This window comes from Aquarana catesbeiana, linkage group LG11, assembly GCF_042186555.1.
Source record: "Aquarana catesbeiana isolate 2022-GZ linkage group LG11, ASM4218655v1, whole genome shotgun sequence".
Classification (NCBI taxonomy): domain Eukaryota; kingdom Metazoa; phylum Chordata; class Amphibia; order Anura; family Ranidae; genus Aquarana; species Aquarana catesbeiana.
In genome coordinates this window covers 123,412,388-123,434,302 of record NC_133334.1, presented here as the reverse complement: position 1 = coordinate 123,434,302, position 21,915 = coordinate 123,412,388, and positions in this window count along the sequence as shown.

Sequence of the window (21,915 nt, the reverse complement as noted above, 5' to 3'; positions counted from 1 at the left end):
TCCGTGCCCAGGAACACGCAAGGGGTGCGTGATTTGTTCGGTGTGTGTATTAGGTTTAGTACCTTGATGGTGTTGTCCCTTGCTTCTCTCTTGGGCACGAACTCTACTTGATCTAAGTGAATGAGGTGAGGTAGATGTTGTTGAATTCTATTCGCAAGTATTTTGGTGAGTAGCTGGTGAACAGCTTAATGTCGGTATTGAGCAGGGATATCAGCCTGTAGTTTCCACAGGAGGTTGGGTCTCTACCTTCCTTTGGTATAACCGCAATGTGAGCCTGCAAGGATTCTACTACAATAGGTGATTCAGGGCCTACTCCATTATAAAATAATTTAACCATGTATGTGCTCAAGGTTGGCATAAAGGTTTTATAGTAGCAGATGGTGAAACCATCAGGGCCAGGGGCTTTCCCGGGTTTATTTGCCGCTATCACACCTTGAACTTCTTCAATCATGATGGGATCTTCTAGGGCTTCCTGAGCTGAATCAGGCAATTGTGGCATTTGAGAGGCAGACAGGTATGATTGCCATGCTTAAAAAGCACTCCTCTAATGACCACTTTGTGAGCCTCCCAAACACAATCCGCCGTATTGTTTGTGCTGAATTAGAACTGAAGTTCCCTAGTAACCTCTGAAACTACCTCTTTGTCTTGTAAGAGACTTTCATTCAGTCTCCAATATTTAGTTCTTGAGGTGATGGAGTCAGTAAGGGCGTATGATAGGGGGATTGGTGCGTGGTCAGACCACGTAATGGATCCTATAGTGGAGGATCTGACTGCATGCAGATGTGAGTACGGCACTAGGAAGTAGTCTATACGGGAGTATACTTTGTGGGGATTAGAGTAAAACGTATAGTCCCTTTCTGTGGGATGGAGGATACGCCATACGTCTACTAGTTGGGCTTTATGTAAGGCTTGATCAATGCGTTTACGGGAACCAGGAGGAATGGCAGAACGTCTCGAGGAGGTATCTTCCGAAGGGATCATAGGGACATTTAGTTCACCCCCCACAATCAGCTGCCTTTCAGAGAAGCTCAACAACTTTTCAATAGTCCACTCCAGGAAGACCTCCTGATGAGTGTTAGGGGCATATAGATTTGCTAAAGTCACCTTAACACCTCCAATCATGCCTTTCAGGAATAAGAACCGGCCTGCTGGGCCTAGCATGGAATCTAGGCAGGTCCACAGAACCTTACTGGAGATCAATATAGACACTCCCTTCGACTTCACAGCCTCGTTAGTTGAGTGGTAAGCTACTGGGAAAGCTCTATTCTTAAGAATGGGCAGTTTGTCGCTTCTGAAGTGGGTCTCCTGTAGGATTGCCACATCTTCTTTAAGGCGGTGGAGATCTTGTAGAAGCATACGTCTCTTTTCTGGGACATTGAGTCCCTTGGCATTAAGTGAGACCACCTTAAGCACATCCATGATAAAAAAAAAAGAAGAAGAGGGGGAGGGGTGTGGAAGGAGGAGGGAGGTTAAGGACGAACGGTTAAAGAGAGTGAGGAGAGAAAGATAGAAAAAGAAAGAAGAATAGAGCTAGAAACAAGAGATGATGCTAGAGAGGTAGCAAGTTTGCTAGAACGCTCACCAGAAACATTTCCTGGAGATTGAGCCTTGGCCTATGTAGGGGTTTGGTTAGACACAGCCAGGGAAGGGGCTCCAGCTATCCCTACCAACCACAACTTTAGTGAATAATAATGTATTTTAACCTCAAACAAATAACTGTCAGTAATAAACACATTTATGTAACCAAATAAGCATAACATAGAAGATATGACATTGTGTGAGAACATACCATTACAATAGAATGAGTATTATGCTCCGTACACGCGGTCGGACATTGATCGGACATTCCGACAACAAAATCCTAGGATTTTTTCCGACGGATGTTGGCTCAAACTTGTTTTGCGTACACACGGTCGCACAAAGTTGTCGGAATTTCCGATCGCCAATGTGGTGATGTCAAGCACATACGACGAGACTAGAAAAGGCCAGTTCAGAACCAAGCGCGGCACCCTTTGGGCTCCTTTTGCTAATCTCGTGTTAGTAAAAGTTTGGTGAGAGATGATTCGCGCTTTTTCAGACTCGTGGCTTTCAGATCGTTTTCTGCGGTTCAGTTTGTGCTTGTGGGTTTGTATCTGCTCTTCAGTGCGTGCAAGCAAGTTCCGCGTGACTTTAATTAGTCATTGTGTTCTTGTTCGTTCGTTACTGTTTTTCAGGTCGCTCTTCACAGGCCTTGCTGTTCTTCAGTGCGTTCTGTTACTTCATTCTGAGCAGCTGACCGTTTTCTAGCCATGTTTCGTATACGTACTCCTTGTAGAGTTTGTGCTGTGCAGGGGCTTGGTGTTGGGGTCCTGACCTTGACACAAGTCCAGTCCATGAACAGGGTGGGGAGGAGTTCATGGACCAAGAATTAGTTGCTTCAGCGTGACCAGTTCTCTCATATACCTTTGCTCCGTGAGACCGTGAGAATAATCCTGATGATTTCAGGAACTTTCTCAGGATGACGGACCCCGTATTTCACCGTCTGCTGGCTTTGCTGACCCTCTATATCAGCAGGCAGGATACCTGCATGAGGCAAGCCATCACTCCGGAGCAGAGGCTCGTCGCTACCCTGCGGTACTTGGCGACAGGGAGAAGCCTGCAGGACTTGAAGTTCTCAACAGGCATCTCCCCCCAGGCTCTGGGGATCATTATCCCAGAGACCTGTTCTGCCATAATCCAGGTCCTGCAGAAGGAGTATATGAAGGTAAGATTTTTATCCTTTAAAATCACATTTTATTGTATATAATGTTTGCTAATGTAATGTATTTCTTTCCTCATTCCCTAATTACCATGATTGTAATATGCTGTGAATGTCCCCTTTGTCCTCATGCATGCTGGATTTTTCTGTAATTATTTTTTTTTTGTCCTTCATACATATTTGCCTTCACTAACCTCCCCAGCACGCTCTCCTGCCCCTATATTCACCTCATGTAGTCACTTAACAATGTATTTTATCAGCTCCATAGTAGTGCTTTACCCCAAACACCCCCTAAAATGTTTTTAAATGTAATTTGTGCTTTAAATTCAGGCAGAGTGCCAGAGGCATTTTTTTTTGTGGTGTCCCCAAATCATTTTTATTAACCCTCCCTCCCCCCAACTGCTAAGTCAGCTGATACCAATTCTCTATCTATCCTCAATCATCTATCTGCTGACTTTGCCAAACCCATACACACTATACCCATCTCTTTTGTGGTCAGATTTATGGATGAATTCCCCAAAGCATGTAGTGCAAGGGCCTGCCTGTATACTTTCAAATGGTATTGTTTAAAGTTTTTGTATACTATTATTATCTTGACAGGTAATAGCAGAATGTCCAAATGTGCTCAAATGTGTACAGTGTGTATTTATATCTTTGTATTATGACACTTCTTACCTGTCCAGCAGGCTGCCAATAGTGTAACTAAGGAGGGGCTGTTCCAAGTAATACCCTGTATTTAGGCATTCATCTCTCAATGAAGTGGAGAGGGTTACCTGTCCAAGATCCCCCCCCCATAATGTTAGAAATGGCCCATGAGAGGGGGGAGGGGGAATATGATAGGTGTACCTTATACTTTGGTGTTGTAAAATTCCCCTTAATAAATGTTATCTGGATGTTGGCCAAGAATGTTTGTGTCTAATCTGCTTGCCATGTTTATGTGCAAAAATACAAATTTTTTTTGTTTTCCTCAACAGTTTCCTTCCACGCCACAGGAATGGCAGACTGTGGCCTCCCACTTTGCCCAGCGGTTGGACTTTCCTAACTGCGGAGGGGCAATTGATGGGAAACATGTCCACATCGTCCCACCACCCAACTCGGGGTCGTACTATTATAATTACAAGGGGTTCAATAGTATTGTGATGTTGGCGGTGGCGTCGGCTAATTACGACTTCTTGTATGTGGACGTGGGGAAGAATGGCCGGATGTCCGATGGTGGAGTCATCGCCCAGACGGTGTTTTACTGGCGTCTCCAGAATGGCAGCTTGGACTTGCCACCTCCAGAAGACAATGTGGAAGGACTCCCATTCGTCTTCGTTGCGGATGAAGCATTTGCACTGCGGGACCATCTTATGCGGCCATTCCCAATGAGGACCCTCACCCCAGAACAGAGGGTTTTTAATTACCGGCTGGCCAGAGCCAGAAGAGTGGTGGAGAACACATTTGGAATCCTGGCCAGCCAGTTCCGCCTATTTCTGACACCCATCCATATTGCAGAGTATAAACTTAATCATATAATCCTGGTGTGCTGTGTTCTACATAACTTTTTATGCCAACATTCGGCCAACTATGCTGGCTCAGTTGGGCCTGAGGCCGGAATGATACATGAAACCACACTGATGGCACTTGAAAGTGGCCGTCCTGGCTTGCCCTCCCTGAGTGCCTGTGATGTCCGGTTAAGATACCTTGAGTTCTTTGCGGGTAGGGGGGCCATCAATATGCCAGCAAATTTGTGAAGCCTTTATCAAATAAAAACAAAAAAAAAAGCAAATCTTTGTTGACATTTACTGCTTGTGTTTGTTTTAGCTGACCCTGACAGAAATGTGGTGAGTCCAGAAAATGGCGTGATTGTGTAACTTTATACAAAGCACTGTTGGGTGTTATTTACTAAAGGCAAAGACACTTTGCACTACAAGTGCACTTGAAACTGCACTGAAACTGCAAAGAGGATTTGCCCTTAGGAAATAACCCCCATTTTCACAGAAAGCAGCAATTACATCATCACAAAAGTGTTGTAGCGTTGAGACAATAATCCACACATTCTTGATTCACAATTTTTTTATAATACCTGCACATACACATGTGCATTTAGAAAAGGTTTTTCAAACAAACCAACATGTTTGTTGTATAACAATTTTTGGGGTAGCATTATAAAAAATAGAAATGTCCATTTAAGCTAAAACAGGCATGTGTAAAACCAACAAGAAAGACACAAATCTTGAACTTACAAAGTTCACATTTGGTCGAACTTGAAGCCAATATTAGACATGAACTGTGTTTGCTATTGCGTTCAGATGGGGTGAATTCACCCCAGGAAAAGCCAAATTTGGAAGATGCACACAAATTTACCAATGTCAACATGTGCTAGATGCCATCACGGGGGATCAAGGCACGTGTTTTGGGGGAGCAACCCCTTCCTCTCAGCTACTTTTTGCACCCCCAAAACGCGTCCATTGATCTCCCGTGATGGCAGATAGCCCATGTTGGCACACTGTGTGCATCCTTCAATTTTGGCTTTTTGAAAAATCGCTAAAAGATTTTTAACATTGTAGCACACAAAAAAACAAAGGGATTTGGAGGGGTTTTAAACTCGCCTCAAAACATCAATGATGTTTTTATTTTTTTGAATAACATCATTGATGTTTTTCTTGAGGTTTTCCAATTGTAAATTACACCCCATGATCTCCCCGATCAGGATCTGGGCACTTTCTGATGTGAAAGGATCTGGATCCACAACATCACGATCACCTAAAAAGAGAGAAACCAAAAAAAAACACGTATGAAAAATATGCCGGCATCCATCTCTTACCTGAGCCTGTGGTCGCAGACACTCACCTGTTGTGGTGACAGTTTCCACCACATCTTCTTCCTCCTGCCCTTCTTGTGTTGAGTGGATTTCCCCTTCTTCCAGAGGTGGGGGGTCTGTGGTCTCCTCGGATGAGGGGTGTCCTCCGAGTCTTTTCTCCCCTATGTAAAACAAAAATGGTAGAATTAGCACACAGATATTTGATGGCAGAACTATAAATAGGAAACATTGCTTGGAAGTGGGGTACAATTGTCTATTTTGGCCGAGTTCCAAAATGGAGCATTTTCAGTGTCCTTTGTCAAGCTTCAATACTTTACCTGTCTTGTACTAGCTTCACAGATGGAGACCCCCCTATAGTATACACTGGAGCACCTGTGTGGCCCCCTAATAAAAAGGGTGTTCTTGTGTCCCACACTAGTGCTCCAGTGTCCAGATGTGAAAACAGCTGCACAGTGTCCTCTCCTTACACAGAATCTAGTTTGCATTTCATTCTAGTAACAAAGCCATCTACACAACCAAATTAGTTTCATACAAGTAGGGTGTAAAAATTGTGGCCAAATGCATATGGCCAAAACAATGGTGTTTTATAGGCCGAAAGAAAAATGTTTGATACGAACTAATAATGTGCCCATGAGCATGAAAGTTGCCATTTAAAAATGTCCACTTGTAAGAAAAGCACATGGAGCAGCACGAACGTAATAAACATAAAGAATAGGAACACAGGACAACTACTTACTTTTTTGCAGCACTCTCCGGATCTTTCTGTACTGCTCATGTTCTCTTAATTTGAGGTCCGACCACCATTTCCTGAGCTAATCTTTCGATCGTCGTACCCCGAAATGCCGGTGCAGACTCCTGACCACTTTCGCCATGATCTTGGCCTTTCTGACATTATGGTTGGGGTAAGGTCCATACTTCCCATCATTGTCGGCCTTCTTCAGGATGTCCACCATCTCCAACATCTCCACAAAGGACATATTTGAGACCTTAAATCGTCTCCTTCTGGATCGGGGTGTTTCTGGCTCCGGACTTTCCTCCTCCTCCTCCTTGTTGCTATAATTAGCACACACCTGCTGTGTATCCGCCATGTGCTCTTCCCCCACTGCACTGAACGAAAAGGGGCGGGGAATAGACTAGAAAGAACGTCTGGGGCGGGCGGAGTTACACGCATGCGCAGTGTGTATAAAGCGTAACACGCATGCGTATTACGTACGATCTGTGAGCGGAGGAAGGAGCATCGGAGGCGCCGATCGTGATAACGAAGGTAAGATCTAAACTTGGGCCTATACTGCTTCGAAATTGAAGCCTATATTGTAACAAGATTAGGAGAGTTTAGCCTGACCTTAGGGTTTTTCTTGTGTTGTGCCTTGCAGAGAAAATGGATGGCTTCAATGACCACAACTTCCTCCCCCTGTTCATAGACAAATACAGGGAGCTGCCCTGTCTGTGGCAGGTGAGACATCCCCATTATAATCATAAACAAAAGAGGCAGGCAGCGCTGGAGAAACTGCTGGAGTTGGTGAAGCCAGTGGTCCCCACAGCAACCATCCCCTATTTAAAAACCAAAACTGGTGGCCTGAGGAGCACTTATCTTAGTGAGCGCAAGAAGGTCACAGATTCCCAGAGGTCCGGAGCTGCAGCAGATGACGTTTATGTCCCCAGGCTGTGATACTATGAGAGACTTCGTTTTCTGTCATACCACACTGAAGTCAGGGAATCCCTCTCAACCCTTCCTTCCACTCTTCCTTCCACCCCAGCTGAGGCTTCTGATGTCCAACCTGGGCCTTCCAGCCAGGAAGAAGTGGAGGAGCCCTGCTGGAGTCAGGTATAGCATTCTTCTACAGATTTCTGGTCAATAAATAAATGATCTTTACTAGATGTCATTATTGATCACTAATTGCTGATTGAAAAAAGTGTTTCACATATCAATAGACAGTAGTGGGCACCCAAAATTGGGACAAGAATGAAAAATGCTGGGCTCAGAATGATAGTCTGTTATATTTGTTAACATTCAATTTGCAACAGTCAGGAGGTGAAAATTGTGTATGATTGATGACTAAAAAACTAAAACTATGTCCCTTTTTCATACACAGGAAGACCTCAGCCAGGAGGAGTTTGTGGAATGGGGCAGTCAGGAGGAGGCGGGGATTAGTAGCAGCCAGGAGGAGGCGGGGCTAAGTGTCAGCCAGGAGAAGCCTGGGACCAGTCGCAGCCTGACTGAATCGCAGGTTCCTCCCCTCCGCCTTCCATACAAAAGAGCGAGGAAGGTGACTCCCATGCAGGATTCAGCACTCAGGCTAATTCAGGAGGCTTTTGCGTCCCTCCGAGCCTTACCCACTCCTGAAGAGGCCTTTGCCTGCATGGCTGCCACAAAACTGCGGGGCATGTAGGAGGGTCAACGCAAACTATGTGAGGACCTGCTTTATAAAGTCCTAAGTAAGGGGGTGAGTGGGGAACTAACACCCAAGACCGATGTGATTGAGTTGGACCATCCTCCTCCTCCTCCTCCTGCCACAACTCCACCACCAGAGCCACAGCGTGGAAGGAGGCGTGGAACGAAGACCAGAGAGTGATGGCCCTGGGTTCAGTCTGGTCTGACAAAAGATGCAGTCTCTTGTATGACCACAGCCTGGGGACACAGATGTCATCTGCTGCTTTCCGGATCTCTGGGACTTCTGGACCAGACTGCACTCCCTTATATATGGACTCCTCAGGCCACCAATTTTGCTAGAAAATAGTTGATGTGTGCCCTGGGGGTCCAAGGCTTCACCCATTTCTGCTGTTTCTCCAGCATTGCCTCCCTCTTTGTTTAGTTGTGAGCCCTTAATAAATGATTTTTTGGGAAAATTATACTCTCCTATGTGTGTTTTCATTCAAAAAGGACAGTTTGTTTGTGAGGATTCAGATACATTTCTAAAATACAATGTGAAATTAACAAGAGACAACAACACCAAACAATCTCCTACAGATTAAATATAACAACATATCAATGGTGTTGTGGTAACTTGACACAAAAAACACACACAAAAATATTCTGGAGTAAAAATAAAAATACAATAAAACAAAAATCAGCCTTGAAAAAAATACAAACCAAAAATAACTAATCTGCCTTAAAACCAAAAACAAAAACAAAAAACAACACCAAAATAATGTTGTCAGATGTGACAAATCAAAATATATTGAGGGAATCCCGATAAATAATAAAGAAATACGTTTGTGAGAAGTGTGTGTGAATATGAGCAGCAAAACTACTTAATTCTTCTGACATTATAAAGAAGAAGAGAGTGTGCGCTGTATTGAACCATTTTTTACATTGCACCGTGACGAAAGTGCTGTATCCATTGCGAACGCTAAGTTTACCAGACCAAGCTGTTTCGTGTCGGAATTTCTTCTGAGCATGCGTGGCACTTTGTGCGTCGGAACAGGCCACACACGGTCGGAATTGACGCGATCGGAATTTGTTGTCGGAAAATTTTATAGCCTGCTCTCAAACTTTGTGTGTCGGAAAATCCGATGGAAAATGTCCGATGGAGCCCACACACGGTCGGAATTTACAACAACACGCTCCGATCGGACATTTTCCATCGTAAAATCCGACCGTGTGTACGGGGCATTAGACTACCCATGCAATGTTCTTGACAGGACCTAAGAGTGACCCAGAGACGGAACTCTCTAGAGGTAGGGGACCGGTTAATCCTTCCCCGAGGCCTATTTGAGAATGAGCATCCTCTATCTCCTGTGGGGGGGGGGGAAGGGGTGGGGGAAGAGAGGGGGGGACAGCAGGAAGATTGGAGGGCGAAGAAAGGGGGGTGGGGGAAGGGGAAAGAGGGCAGTAGGAAAAGGGGGGGAAAGGGGGAAGGTATCCTGGGAGAGAGGTATATTAGAAGGGAGCTTTCCTCTGTCTTATGAGTTTGTTACCCGCTTAAAATTTAGGTAGCAGTATATGGCACAGCATAAGTATGCCCCTCGATCTTAACAGGCAGACAGGCCGAAATAATCCCCCCTAATGATCTGCATTAAACTACCCAATACACTGGGGTCAGAAATATAGCGGTAGGTGGGGGGCCAAGCTCTCCAGCTTAGTAGCGGGGTTCAAAGGGGACCGCATAACCTGCAAAGAAAGGGTTAGCACATTGATGTACATAATACAATAAACATTGAGGCACAAAGACCTAATCTAGAAGTTGATACAATGGAAAATGAACTGCTCCTAATATTTCATGGAGCCTGAAAAACATTGGGGCACAAAGACCCCGCCTCTTAGGATGCCATGTTAGGCTTGTTAGAATATCTAGGGGATGGTGCTGTCCGTGCTATGAAATGAACAAAAGTAACTTTGAGAATCACCCTCGTTCTCTCGTGTGGAAAATCGAGGAGAAAGTGCTAATTTTGCAGTAGGCTACCTGTCCCGGCCTTGCCCCCCGTACTCCCGGAGTCTATGGGTAGCTATCCAGGCAACCTTTTTCTGCGCACACAATAATAGACTGCTGTGTCTTGTCTGTGTCTTTATTGGCACGTTGCAGATTTTAATACAAGTGTGAATGACACGCGTTATATGCGGTAAAACTGAAAATAACAAGAATAATATAACATTACCATACAATAGTAAACATCATATAAAATAACAACTGAAATGACTATCTGCTTTCCCTAATAGCCTGTGGAGGAGGAAGGGGAAGATTGCTTACCTCGGATGCCATGGATGGGAAGAGATTACATCTAGGCAGCTGGGATAATCTTGAAAATGCTGATCCCTAGGAGGTTTCACTTCCTGACTAAAGAGGATGTGATGATTTTTATGTCACATCCTTTAAAGGTTAAAGGTATTATTACAAGTGGTATTAATGTTTGGCCAGTAGGTGGCGCATGCGTACAGCTAACCTGGAACAACATAATTTATAGCTTAATGATGCAGCAACACAATATACAATCAAATGACAATATGAATTCTCCTTTCTGAACCTCGAGAGAGAGAAAGGTCTCCTGGAGACATAACATTCCCCGTCTGGCATTAACCAATGCCACTAACAGCGTTATTGGACACAAGTAAAATCAAGTCCGATATGGGTCTGAGAAATGACTTTACTTCACCCTGTTTGGAAGTTTTAACTTCGACCTTCCTGACATGTCCATCTTTGCTTGGGAATGTCTGTGTGATAAGTCCCAAAGGCCAGTCATTCCTGTGTGCTTGGCAGTCCTTGACGAGCACCACATCTCCTGACTTCAGGTCTGGTTTGTTAACTTGCCACTTATTTCTGAGTTGTAGGGTTTGGATGTAATATCACCTCCATCTGTTCCAGAAAGTGTTGGCTAGGCATTGCACCTGTCTCCATTGACGTCTGAAAAGGTCTTTATCAGTAAACTCTCCATTTGGAGCACTGACTGTGTTGGTTTTTTGGGTGAGTAGAGTTGCAGGTGTCAGCAACATGGGTTCCTCTGGATCGTTAGTAACTGGAATCAGAGGTCTAGCATTTATGATGGCTGAGACCTCGGCCATGAAGGTGGACAGACATTCATGCGTGAATCTGGTATTGCCCATTTGAAGGAAAATAGAATCCAAGATCTTGCGGGCTACGCCTATCATTCTTTCCCACACACCACCCATATGAGAAGAATGAGGAGGGTTAAATGTCCAGGTACATCCCTGTTGGTTGAGATACCTTTCCACACTGTTGTTGTTTAGATTGGAAAGGATCTGAAGTTCCTTGGCTGCTCCAACAAAGTTGGTGTCCATATCAGGGCCTCTAATGGCAATGAAGCGCCTGAGAGTGTCGATAAAGCTGGAAGTGTCCATTGATTCAATCAACTCTATGTGAACAGCTCGAACAGTCATACAAGTAAAAATAACTGCCCAGCGTTTGCTGCTAGCGTGACCTCCCCTGGTTTGGTGAGTGGTAACGGACCAAGGACCGAATACATCAAGGCCCACACTTGTAAAGGGAGGATCTGAGTTAAGTCTGTCAGGTGGAAGGTCAGCCACCTTTTGGGTTTGTAAGAGTCCACAGAGTTTGCGGCAGGTAACGCAATTAAAGATACACTTGCTCACACATCTTTTTGCTCCTATTATCCACAGTCCAGCAACCCTCAAAGCTCCTTCAGTGAATAGCCGGCCTTGGTGTTTAACTTGACTGTGATAGTGTTGTACAAGCAGGGCAGTGACATGGTGCTGAACTGGGAGAATGAGAGGATGCTTCTCTTCGTACTCCAAAGTAGCTTCTTTAAGGCGACCTCCTATTCTCAACAGGTTACTGGTGTCGAGGAATGGATCGAGTTTCCTTAGGACACTGTCTTTAGGGATTGGCCTTTTGTTGTTAATACAGTCAATCTCTCTAGCAAAGGTCTCTTGTTGCACAGTGTAAATGATCAGATGTTTTGATTGCTCTAAGTCAGTCACTGAGTATGTATTTTTACAGCGGTGCCAGCCTTTGCAGTTAGTCCTTTTTCAAAGGAACGGGCTATGTGAGATAAGGAAGTAATGGCTCTAATGAGCGATTTCCATGTGGAAAACCTGGAGAACCAATGAGATTTGAGTTGGTTTTGTGAAGCCACAGTGACTAATGCAGACACTTGTGGATGAACTTCTGCATCCTTGACTGCATCTATCAAGTTAAAGGTCTCCGATTCAGAAATGTTGTGTTCTGAATTGTACAGGAATGCAGGGCCTGTAAACCATGTTGTGTCCCAAAGACAGTTGGCTGGGACAGCTCTAGTTGCTAGGTCTGCGGGATTGTGTTTAGTTGGAACAAAGTGCCACTGTTTTGGGTGTGTGGATCTCCTAATCCTCAACACTCTGTTACTGACGTAGACGTAAAAGCATCTGGTTTCGTTATAGATGTACCCCAGGACAACTTTACTGTCAGTGTAGAATTCAGTGTCTTTGATTTCTAGGTTCATTTCCCTAGCAATCGTGTCAGCTAACTCCACAGCTAACACTGTGGCACAAAGTTTCAGTCTAGGTATTGTATGTTCTGGGAGTGGGGCAAGTTTTGCTTTTCCCATGACAAAACCTATATGGCACTGTCCTTTCATGTCCTTGATCCTGAGGTAAGCTACAGCAGCGATTGCTTTGACAGAAGCATCGCAGAAAACACAAAGTCTTTGGTCTTGGACTTCTGTAGACGGTACAGGAGCATATGGTCGAGGGACCTTTAAGTTAGACAAGGCTGTCAGGGAATTTTTCCACTCTGTCAACTGATCTCTTTTCTCGGGGGGGAAGTAGATCATCCCAGTTCACTGTCTCTCGAATCAGGTCTCTGAGAAGTGCTTTACCAATGGTGACTGGAGCTACAAACCCTAGGGGGACATACAGACAGTTTATGGTTGACAGAACGCCTCTGCGCGTAAAGGGCTTTTCTTCCCGACTAACCTGGAAGATGAAGGTGTCTGACTTTAAGTCCCAGAGTAGTCCAATGCTAAGTTGCGTTGGTAGAGAGTCAGAACCTAAATCTAAGTCTTTGAACTCACCAGCGTGGTCTTGAAATGGGAAGGCCTTCATCAGTTCTACGCTGTTAGAGGCGATCTTGTGGAGCTTCAAATTAGAACAGGCTAGCATCTCCTGTGCTCTCTTGAGGAGACTGATAGCTGCTTCAGCGGTGGGTAGAGATTTTAAGCAATCGTCTACATAAAAGTCTTTTTCTACTAAGTGTTTTACTTCAGATCCGTAGATGGATTCGCCTTCGTGAGCCGAGCGTCTAAGCCCGTAAATGGCAACTGCGGGGGAAGGGCTGTTCCCAAATATATGGACCTTCATGCGATACTCTACGATTTCTTTGGAAGGGTTGTTATCTTTGCAGAAATGGAGGAGTACTCCAATGAGTCTGTTGTTCAGATCCAGTCCTGAAAGAAGAACGTCATTTAATGACACGCCTTGTTCTTTAGAGCTAGAGTCAAACACTACTCTAATCTGACCTGGTTTCTTGGGGTGGTACACTCCAAATATAGGCAAATACCAGCACTCCTCATTGTCTTTAAGGGCAGGAGCTAACTCTGCGTGATTATTCTCAAATATTTTTCCCATAAAGGTAAAGAAGTGATCTTTCATGTCTGGTTTTCTCTGAAAATTATGTTTAAGGGAGACAAAGCATTTAAAGACTTGTTCCTTGTTGTTAGGTAGACGCTGTCTATGAGGTCTAAATGGGAGAGGTGCGACCCAATTGTTTGACTCTTCCATGGCTGTCTCCTTTTCCATTATTTGCAAGAAAAGTCTATCTTCAAAGGACATTGCTACCTGCTGGTCTTCCTTTGTTCTGTGAAAGACTGTACACCCCAGGTGGTCTGGGTCACTGTCACAAGCGTGGTCATCTGTGTCTGGGTCTACAGAGGAACAAGGTATGTGAGTACTACCTGGAAGCACTTTTGTGATGAAGCTGTTGTGACATGGTTGCAAGGAGGAAGGGCGTCCTTTGTTAAGTATGTTAGTGAACATGCTACTGACCATGGTGGGTCTGTGCACAGTCTTTAGGCAGACGTCCCCTACGATGACCCACCCCAAGTCAAGTCTTTGGGCAAAGGGAGCGTTGCAGGGACCATTAATCTGTTCTCTTACTTTATGAACCTGCAGAATGTCTCTTCCCAGGAGCAGCATCAGCTGGGCCTGCTCGTCATATTCTGGTAGGAGATGGGCCATGCGTTTTAGATGAGGCTGCATGAGAATTGCTGCATGTGGTGTAGGGATTTCTGACTGGTTGTCTGGAATCTGATTGCACTCGAGTATGGTGGGTAAAGGTAGGCAAGTCCGACCATCTATGGACTTTGCACAAAAAGCAGTGGCTCTTCTCCCCGCCGTCTCAACAGTACCCGCACAAGTCTTTAGAGAGTAAGGGGAGCTTGGACCCCTAACACTGAAGGTGTCAAAGAATGTGGATTTAGCCATAGAGTGGTTGCTTTGGTCATCTAAGAACGCGTACATCTTGACAGCTTTGTTTCTGTGACCCATTGGATAAGCTCTAATAAGACAGATCTTTGAACAAGACCTACCGCCTGCAGGATCTTTGCATACCTCTGTACACTGTGAGGTAACCACTGAGATGTTTGAACCAGTGTTCTCTTGCTCCCCGCCATGCTCGTTGGTATCGCCAGCTCTCTGGGCGGTCCAAAGAGCAGGGCCTGGATGTAGTGCTGAGTTGTGGTCTGTGTTGTCACACTCTGTGCATGATACACTAACCTTGCAGTCCTTGGCAAAGTGTGATGTGGATGAACAGCACCTGAAGCATATGCAGTTCTCTCTTAGGAAGGCTTTGCAATCTTCTAGAGACTTTTCCCTGAAGGTCCTGCATTTTGGTAGAAGGTGCGGCTTCCTGTGTAGAGGGCACTGCTTGCTAGGGTCTCCCACTTTGTCCTCTGGGTGAACACTGTTGGAAGACCTATAAGAAAAATCTGTAGGAGAAACATGAGACTTGTTCACTGTCACTAGCATCCTGTGCAGTTTGAAGCTAGAGGGCGTGGCTGATGGCAGTATAAAATTAAAGCTGGGATCATTCAAGAACTTAGCTTGCTTTGAAACAAAGTCTACAAAAACGTTGTCGTAAGGTACCTGGAACCTTTCCTTATGTTTAGAACCATATGTGACCCATCTTTGTTGTAGGTCGTAAGGAAGCTTCAGAATTAAAGGTTTAATCCCCAGCAGGTCTCCCTCCTCTTTAGCAAGAAGTAGTTCCTCTAGCAAGTTAGCTAATTCTCGTAGTTTGTGATAACCCTTGCTAGGTATTCTGGGAAAGTCCTCAATCCTTTTAAAAAGTGCATGTTCTATAGTCTCTGTCAAGCCATAGCACTCTTCTAATCTGCTCCAAATCTTTTTAAGACCAGTCTCTGGTTGTTTTATGTTAATGTTTCTGATTCTATTGGCATGTTCAGCAGAGTCTTTCCCAAGCCATTGGACTAGGAGATCTATTTCATCGGAGTGAGGCAGGTCTAGACCTTTTATGGTATTTTGAAAGGTCGATCGCCAGGCTTTGTAATTTTCTGGCCGATCGTTAAACTTTACAAGTCCTTTTGTGATTAAATCTCATCTTACAAAGAACTTGGCAAAGTCTGTTATAACTTGGTTGGTGTTAGAGCATGTTGGCGATTCACTACTGTAGTGGGAGTGTGGTGTGCGACCATACCTGTCAGAAGTTTCTGCTTTAGGTCCTCTTGTCTTGTACTTTGGTGTAGTAAAAGGATTATTCTGATGCTGGTTTGGAGGTTGAAGGTCATGGCGTGCAGAGACGTAGGCTTGATCTGTAAGGTGTTGGTGAGAGTTCTGCTGCTTGCAGCTCTGAGGAGTTTGGTTGCTCTCATGCTCTGTTACCTGCAGTGTTTGGTCTGTTTCTCCTTGGACACCGTCTATTCCCTGCAGAGGAGAGGTATCGTAGGTTGATTTAAAGTGTTGGTGCAATACTCTGAAGTGCATTGCAAGGGATTCAGCTCTCCTTGTTCGGAGCCAAGCACATTGCTGCGTTCACCACCGAGGCTCACGGCTGCTTCCAGGGATTCTGCTTCAGCTATGGCAGTTGCAGCTTCCCTTTTTGTAGTGAGCTTCTCTAATGTGACATCCAGACGTGTTTGTTCAAGCTTTATGGAGGCTTCCAGTGAGGCCTTATCTTGCGCTCGCTTGGCTTCTAGCGAGGCCTTTTTGGCTTCTTGCGAGGCCCTATCTTGCGCTTGCTTGGCTTCTAGCGAGGCCTTATCTTGCGCTTGCTTGGCTTCTAGTGAGGCCTTATCTTGCACTCGCTTGGCTTCTAGTGAGGCCCTTTCTAACTTCAACTGAGTTTCTTGTCCGGCAAAGGTAGCTCGTGTCTTTGCTGCTTCGGCTTTCCCACGGGCGATGGCGGCTGCAACACTGGCTGTCACCGACTTGCTGGAACCCTAAACTTGTGATCTGGTTTTGAGTGAGGATATGCTACTGCGTGACATGGCTGCTTGACTGAGTAGTGGCCTGTGGGAGCAGTAAGCATGTAGGGCTGCAGTCCCTGTGTGCTGCTTGGCTTTATGAAAGTGGCTGTATAGTCAATTGCAGACTGTAGCTCTTCCGTGTGGCCAAACCTCTTCCCCTTCTGCGCTATCTGTAGTGTTCCTGGACGTTGTTTTACTGTCCTGGCCTCGCCCCCCGTACTCCCAGAGTCTATGGGTAGCTATCCAGGCAGATAACCTTTTTCTGCGCACACAATAATAGACTGCTGTTTCTTGTCTGTGTCTTTATTGGCACGTTGCAGATTTTAATACAAGTGTGAATGACACACGTTATATGAGGTTAAACTGAAAATAACAAGAATAATATAACATTACCATACAATAGTAAACACCATATAAAATAACAACTACAATGACTGAAATTATCTGCTTTCCCTAATAGCCTGTGGAGGAGGAAGGGGAAGATTGCTTACCTCCGATGCCATGGATGGGAAGAGATTACATCTAGGCAGCTGGGATAATCTTGAAAATGCTGATTCCTAGGGGGTTTCACTTCCTGACTAAAGAGGATGTGATGATTTTTATGTCACATCCTTTAAAGGTTAAAGGTATTATTACAAATGGTATTAATGTTTGGCCAGTAGGTGGCGCATGTGTACAGCTAACCTGGAACAAACATAATTTATAGCTTAATGATGCACCAACACAATATACAATCAAATAACAATATGAATTCTCCTTTCTGAATCTCGAGAGAGAGAAAGGTCTCCTGGAGACATAACACTACCAATGGCGGGGACTGGTTAGAACTTCCACTTTCTGGTAAACAGTATGGATTCTAAGCCCTCATACTTTGCAAGAAAGATTTCCCGGAGGACCCCCCTAACACCCGCATCGTCATAAGGCGTCACTTAGGGAGAGACAAGTTCAGGGGGGGAACCTGCTGTATAAAATGTGTAGCGGGGACAACTCAGAACGTCCACTTGTAACTTTAGCAGTCAGTAGCGAGCAGTAAGAAAAAATACCAATCATAGCAGTATAAACTCAGGTAGACTAGTCCAGATGGGGCTCGTGGTCTCCTCCGTTGTCGCTGAGGGCATGCTGGAAAACAACCTCTGGGACCTGCAGGGCTAGGGCGGCCTGTGGGGCTCGGCAGGAGCTGCAGCCAGTTGGGAACTTGGATGAGCGCCGCCTCCAGGAACGTGAACAGGTCTGGCAGGTCGGATGGTGTACGAAGGGTGAAGAAAGCAGACTCCTTCCTGAAGGTGACAGAAAGTGGGTAATCCCATCTGTACGTAAAACCCTGGTCTCTTGCCATATCTAATAGCGGGCACAGGCGGGCACAACGTTGCAAGGTAGCCCGGGAGAGGTCCGGGAGGCTCTTGATGGATGCACCACTGAAGTCCACCTTTCCGCACTCCCATGCTTTATGGACTATCTGTTCCTTCAAGGAGAATTTATGGATGCGGCATACCACATCCCTGGGTCTGTTCGGGTCCATCGATCTTGGCCCCAAGGCCCTATGGACCCTGTCCAGCTCGATGGTGGACTGTGGAGACGCCAGGGCCCGCTGGAAGATGGCAGTCACTGTGGCTGAAAGGTTTTCAGATCCTGTTGCTTCCGGGATCCTCGAAACCGCAGATTGTTCCTGCGGCTCCTGTCTTCCAAATCTTCTAAATAAAGTTGCAACGCGGCTGCTGCCTCTGCCTGTGCTACTTTGGACTGTTCCAGGGCTCCCATTTTGGCTTCCAGAGAGGAGATAGATGACTCTCTGGCATCCACCCTGTCAGGCAGAGAGCTAATCTTTGTTCTCACAACCTGAATGTCCCTGCGGTTGGCCTCCTCCACGCGCTGTATTAGGGTTTCAATGTCCTGCTTTGTAGGCAATGCCTGGAGGACCACCCTGATTTCTCCATCCATATGAGCAGATTCATGTCTGCTAGGGGAGGCCAGCACCTCTGACATTACTGGGCGTAGGAGTGCAGGGGTTCCTGAGAGGGAATCTGGATCAGGTGTCACGTACCTGGTAGGTGGAGCCTGGAATGCAGGGAACGGCCTCTCGTATACCTCTGACTCGGGAACCCCTGGTAGTGATGACAGGGGCTCGGGAGTGCGAAGGGGCACAAGTGCCTGACTGGAAGGCTGGAGCAGAGAGCTGAATCAGGTAGTCAGCTGGGAGGTGTCCTGTAGTCCGGCAGCAGGATGTAGACAGCAGGGAGGTGTCTTGTAGTCCAGCAGCAGGATGTAGACAGCAGGGAGGTGTCTTGTAGTCCAGCAGCAGGATGTAGACAGCTGGGAGGTGTCTTGTAGTCCAGCAGCAGGAGGTAGACAGCAGGGTACAGGCAAGCCGGGTCAAACACAAGCGGGCAGATCAGGTACAGAAGGTAAATCCGGGAGAGTAGTCAAAGTCCAAAAGCTGAGATCAGGGCGGGCAGAAAACAGAGTAGTCAAAGTCCAAAAGCCGGGATCAGGGCAGGCAGCAAACAGATTAGTCAGGAACAGTCCAACAGGTATCAGGTAGCAAATGCAAGTAACAGGGCACAAGGGGTCTTCAGGAACGCTGTAGACTGGACAGCAAGGCAGCAGTGGAACAGTCCTCTTTAAATAGCCTCTTTGGCGCCAAGTACTGTCACAGGGCGCCGCTTTTTGGCGCTATTGCACATGCGCGTACGACCGTTCGTGCTATTGGTGCTATTGCGCATGCGCGTACGCACGTTAGCGCTATTGGCGCTATTACGCTTGCGCGAGCGTCAGATGGCGCTTCTGTGCACAGGCATTCCTTTAAACTTTAGTTTGCTGGGATATTTGCAAGATGGCTTTTCCTGACATTGCCCCCCTCCAATGGGCAGCCTCCGGATGCACAACTGGGCCATTTTACTAGGATGAGCTCTCTTAAAGGCTAGAATTAATCTTTTGGCATGGATGTTAGTTTCTGGTTCCCAAGAGTTATCCTCAGGCCCGTACCCTTTCCATTTGACCAGATATTGAATCTGGTTGCGTCTTTTCCGTCAATTTATGATTGATTCCACTTCAAATTCCTGCTCACCGTCAATGAGTACAGGTTCAGGAGGACCAGTGTTTCGGTGAAGGAAAGGATCCGGGACTGAAGGTTTAAGAAGGGCCACATGAAAGACTGGATGAATATGAAATGACTCCGGTAATTTTAATTCGCAGGCCACATCGTTGATCTTCCTTATCACTGGGAAGGGACCCACAAACTTAGGGCCCAATTTCCTGGAAGGGCAAGCCAACTTCAGATTCAAGGTAGACAGCCAGACATGATCCCCTATCTTCAGATTAAGCTCCCCTCTCCTCTTCTTATCAAAAGTCGCCTTGTTCCGTTCCTGGGTCTTTGACATGGTCTCTTGGAGTAGCTTGTTGTTAGTACTGAAAAAACTCAAGGTTTCCTGGACAGCTGGCACCGAACATTCCCGAACATTGTTGGACAAAAATAAGGGATGAAAACCATAATTTGCAAAAAATGGAGACTGATTAACTGCAGAGTGAACAGAGTTATTGTAGGCAAATTCAGCCAGAGGTAATAGAGAAACCCAGTCATCTTGGGAAAAACAGGAATAGCACCGTAAGTATTGCTCCAAAGTCTGGTTAATTCGTTCAGTCTGACCATTAGTCTGAGGATGGTAAGCAGAAGAGTAGGAGAGGTCAATTTCTAGAGATCCACATAAAGCTTTCCAGAACTTGGAGGTAAATTGTACCCCTCGATCAGACACAATATTTGCTGGTATGCCATGGAGCCTTACGATTTCTTTAATAAAAACTCTCGCAGTCTTTGAAGCAGAGGGGGTACCTTTCATGGGTAAGAAGTGGCTCATTTTGGAAAGTCTGTCAACCACTACGAAAATAGTGGTGTAGCACTCAGATGGTGGTAATTCGACGATAAAATCCATGGAGATCATCCTCCATGGTCTTTCTGGAACAGGAAGAGGTCTTAGCAACCCCCACGTCCTGGTCTTGCTGCCTTTGTTTTGGATACAGGTAGTGCATGATTCCACGTAGAGTTTACAATCCTCCCCTAGCTGAGGACACCAAAATGTGCGTTGGAGCAGTTCGGAGGTCTTGTGTATCCCGAAGTGGCCAGCTAATTTGTGATCATGGCAAGATTTAAGAACAGCAACCCGTGTTTGTTGGGGTACAAAGATTTTATCCTTGTACCATAGTAATTCATCTCTGGACTGTAGGGTGACATCTGCTGGAAGGGGAGTTGCTGAAGACGCCTGTCTAATTTGAGACAGCAAGTCTCCTTGGAGCATTAGAAAATTCCCAGGAGCAAGGATGGTGTCTGGAGAAGGAGGAACTTCAGGTTCACTGAACATCCGGGACAGGGCATCAGGTTTGGTATTTTTTGATCCTGGTCTGTAAGTGATGTGGAAAGTGAACCTGGTGAAGAAAAGTGCCCACCTGATCTGGCGTGGTTTCAACCTTTTGCCAACCTTCAGGTACTCCAGGTTCTTATGATCGGTGTATACCAGAATAGGATGAACCGCTCCCTCCAGGAGGTAGCGCCATTCCTCAAGTGCGGCCTTGATTGCTAGTAGCTCCCTGTCCCCAACATCGTAATTTCTTTCGGGTTCTGTTAACCTGCGGGAGAAGAATGCCACTGGGTGCAATAGGGCCTTGGGGCCTTGTCTCTGCGAGAGTACTGCTCCCACCGCTATCTTGGAGGCATCTACTTCCAATATGTAGGGTAAGGCCGGATCGGGGTGCTTCAGGATAGAGGCCGACACGAATTGGTCTTTCAGGAAAGTAAAAGCAGCTTGAGCTTCAGGAGACCATTGGAACCGGGTGCCTTGACGAGTCAGTTTTGTGATGGGAGTGATGATGGAAGAGAATCCCTTGATAAATTTACGGTAAAAATTTGCAAATCCCACAAAGCACTGTATTCCCTTTTTGTCTGTCGGAGCTGGCCATTCCAAGATGGCAGAGACCTTCTGCGGATCCATCTTGATGCCATCTATGGAAATAATTAGACCCAGAAACTGAATGCTTTGGCGTTCAAATTTGCACTTTTCGGGTTTGGCGTATAGGCCATGTTGGCGGAGCCAGGCTAGAACTTTCTTGACATGCTCTTGGTGGATAGGCAGAGAAGAGGAAAAGATCAGGATATCGTCCAGATATACTATGACGAACAGGTCAAGATAGTCTCTAAAAATGTCATTCACAAAGTGCTGGAAAGTGGCGGGAGCATTGCATAACCCAAAAGGCATCACCAGGTATTCAAAGTGTCCGAAGCGGGTGCGGAAGGCAGTCTTCCATTCGTCCCCGCTTCGGATCCGGACTAAGTTGTATGCTCCCCGAAGATCAAGTTTGGTGAATACGGCTGCACTTCCCAACCTCTGGAATAGTTCGGGTACCAAGGGTAAAGGGTACTGGTTTTTGATTGTAATCTTATTAAGATCCCGGTAGTCTACGCAAGGGCGTAGGGAATGGTCCTTTTTCTCCACAAAGAAGATTCCTGCCCCAGCTG